Raw genomic sequence first — 3,862 nt, 5'->3', positions numbered from 1 at the left:
TGTTTTTCTTTTAATCATGAAGATTTTTCTAACATACACAAAATCTGAGACAAAGAGGAACTTGGAATTCATTAAACATTGATCACTTTTTTAAACAATTTTGGAACACTTCATGAATGTGCTTGCCACCCTTGTGCCAGGGCAGTGCAACTCTTCTCTGTATCGATCCACTTTAGTATACGTGCTGCCGGAGTGAGCACAACATCAACCACGTTTAGCAAGTCAACTCGTGACCAATCATGTTTCATCTATGTCCTCACCGATTTTATTTTTCTTTCTATTGGATTTAAAAAACTTTGAGATATTCACATATCATACAACTCACCCATTTAAAGTATACAATTCAATGGTTTTTAGTATATTTAGACATTCACTAACCTCACCACACCCAATTTTCGAACACTTATCATTCCAAAAATAAACTCTTTAGTGAGTGGCAACCACTGCCCTTTTCCCCAACAACAACCAGCCCTAGGCAAACACTAAGGTACTTTCCTTCTCAATAGTTTGCTTATTTTGGACACAATATAAGAGACATTGCACAACATGTTGTGTTTTTTGACTGGCTTTCACTTTTTTTTTTTAATTTCAGCATATTATGGGGGTACAGATGTTCAGGTTATGTATGTTGCCCTTGCCCTCCCCTCCCCCCCCAAGTCCGAATTTCAAGTGTGTCCATCCCTCGGATGGTGCGCATTGCACTCTTTGTGTATGCATATACCCATCCCCTCCTCCCCGCTAGCTTAAGGTTTTTGAGGTTTGTCCATGTTGTAGCGTGTGTTGATACACGCTGTACGCAATAATTGTTTAAGGTCCATTTGGAAATACTGAAGCCTGGCTTTTGTCCATGTCCCATGTTTAGTTCTCCCAGCATTTTGCTGGTGACAGATACGGTGGGCACCAGAAACATTCTCAGTCACCAACGCTGCTCCAGAGCAGTCGCCAACTACTTCATGTCAAAATCCTCCAGGCTTCATGAGGTCTTCTGGCACCCAGAGTCTGTCCTGAGAGTACTAGAGATGTTACTCTACCATCTGCAGTCAGATCTTTCCTGAGGTCTATTTTTCTATTTTCTGAAACACTTTTTGACATCTGACATTTTGGCCTCTGTGAACCAGTCCTAATATTTGTCTCTGTGAAATCACAAGGGCCATGATTTGAGTAAGGGCCACTTACTTGCCATAGTGTTGAGCTTCAAGTTGCCCTTTTATTGCTTGTGTTTTTACCTTTGTTGTGACCATTTCAACAGAAAACATTGAGGCTTCTAGTGGTTTCTTAATCTGCTGACCATTTTCAATCTGGGTTCCCACTGATGTCATGAACCTTCATTGTTTCCAGAGCATCCTGAAATCATGAGCCAGCCCCAAGGCATGCATGTCCTCAGGGTATGTGATAACCCTTTGTCCACGGCCTATTGGCAAGCTCGAGTGCACGCACGGAGCTTAGGCACCTTTTCCTCTGCAGTAAGAGGTGGCCTCTGAGGGTGAATTTAGATCTATTATAGTATATATAGCTCAAGACTTTCCTGTCTGAATTGCACAATGTCCAACCTGGACTTTTTATGGGAGTCTCCAACAATTCTGTTTGAGGGGTAGATGCCTAGTTCTGGAATCATCTGAACAGAGGTTAAGCAATCAGAAGTTTCCCCTTCTTCAGATAGAGTACAACTGTGGGAGAGATCAAGATGCTACAGTTGGCTGGGTGCAGTGGCTCATGCCTGTAATCTTAGCACTCTGGGAGGCTGAGGTGGGAGGATAGCTTGAACTCAGGAGTTCAAGGCCAGGCTGAGCAAGAGCAAGACCCCATTTCTACTAAAAATAGGAAAAATTAGCTGAGTGTGGTGGCGTGCACCTGTAGTCTTAGCTACTCGGGAGGCTGAGGCCAGAGGATCGCTTGAGCCCAGGAGTTTGAGGTTGCAGTGAGCTAGGCTTATACTACAGCACTCGCTCGGGAAACAGAGTGAGACTCTGTCTAGAAAAAAAAGAAAAGCTACAGTTGTAGCTATAAATAGGTGAGGGACAAAGTAATACAATCTATGGGGGGGTGAGTGGGTTTTCTCAGAAATACTGGCTATTTTCAGTGAGCTCCAAATATTGTACGGCATGAGGGACCATTATGCCAAAGGAGCCCGTGGGGGTGAGGTGGCAGAGGTCTCCAGGTTCTTGGCTGCTGCTGCTGCTGCTCTGAGACAAGGTGGATGGGTCTTTGCTGCTGGATGGAGAAAAAGGCTGTCATGGCTTTTTGCCTCTAGTCCCCAGAGAGCTGGGCAAAACTTGAAAGGCTTTGGGTATGAGGGAGCAGAAAGTTTTAGGGTTAGGTAGACCCAGAGTGGAATCTCTTGGACTGCTAATTTCGGGTCACAGAATATCTGCTCATATTTAGGTTCCTGTTTCATTTTCCTAGGGCTGCCATAACAAATGATCCCAAACTTGGTGACTTACAAAAGAAATTTGCCAGAAGTCTGAAATCAAGTTGTCAGTACATGCATGTTCCCTCTGAAGTCTCTAGAGGAATCTTTCCTTCCCCCTTCAAGCTTCTGTTGGCTGCAGGCTTTTCCTGGCTTGTGGCCACATCATTCCCATCTACCTGTCTTCTCGTGGTGCCTTGTCTCTTTGTGTCTCTTACAAGAACACTTGTCATTGGATTTAGGGTCCACCCAGATAATCCAGGATGATCTCATCTCTAAATCCTTAACTTAATCACATTTGCAAAAACCTTTTTCTCCAATGAAAATATTTACAGATTCTGACACAGGGACAGATCTTCCTGGGAGCCACCATTCAATCCACTGCAGTTCCCAGCATGGGTGCTCTGACACTGAAAACTGAATTGAAGACACGGAAGACTGGCGATTACAAAACGTTAGGGACTGAGATTCTGCAATAGGTAGTATGACCCCAAATCTCCTTTAATTGTCTTTTAGTATCAGGATTGAGTGGCTCTGAATGGCTTATCCAAGTGGGGGATTTACCTTGTTGGGGTAGGCCATGTCCTATGTAATGTGCCTTGCTCTGTCAAAATTGTAGTTCATAGGATGTAGACATCTCCTGACGTATATTTCGAGTATAGGGATCCAAATAAGTAACCCAGCTAAGGCACAGGTTCTGACCTTGTGTTGTAAACAGCTTCCTTTTTTCCCTGGATCTCCATGTGCCCCTACCAGATACTACTTCCTTTGCAGCCAAGATACCTGGTCCTATTTACCTTACATTAACACCTCATGCACACAAGGAATAATATTGAGGCCTGTCGCACAGAGACCCTAACTCTCTAAATGACCCATGCTGGAGGAGCCACATGGCTGCAAGACATTATGGCTGGATGGGGCCCTCAGGGCAGAACCAAGTTCTGGCACCCAGTGCTGCAATTCCTAGAGAACAAGGTCCTGTGTCCCCCTTCTGTGGAAGGGCTGAATGTCCCAGATTTTCTGATGCTCCAACCCCTGGGTGAATCCTCTTCCTGAGCTGTGAATTGGGTCCTGCCAAGATACGATACACCCCTCTTTTTTTTTTTTTTTGAGACAGGATCTTGCTCTGTTGCCCAGGCTGGAGTGTAATGTCATCAGCATAGATGACTGCAACCTCCAACTCCTGGCCGCAAGCGGTCCTCCTGCCTCAGCTTCCTGAATAGCTGGGACTACAGGAGTGCATCAAGAAGCCCAGATAATTTTTCTTATTTTTTTTGTAGAGACAGGGTCTTGCTATTGCCCAAGATGGTCTCAAATTTTGGCCTCAAGGGGTCATCCCGTGTCAGCCTCCCAAAATGCTAGGATTACAGGTTCGAGCCACCACACCCGGCTGACACATCCCTCTGTGTCCCGTCTGAGCCAAGCAATGGTTTGCAGCGTTGAGAGATGTGATTT

This window comes from Propithecus coquereli, unplaced genomic scaffold (assembly GCF_000956105.1).
Source record: "Propithecus coquereli isolate 6110/MARCELLA unplaced genomic scaffold, Pcoq_1.0 Scaffold148, whole genome shotgun sequence".
Taxonomy (NCBI): domain Eukaryota; kingdom Metazoa; phylum Chordata; class Mammalia; order Primates; family Indriidae; genus Propithecus; species Propithecus coquereli.
This window is presented reverse-complemented; position numbering follows the sequence as displayed.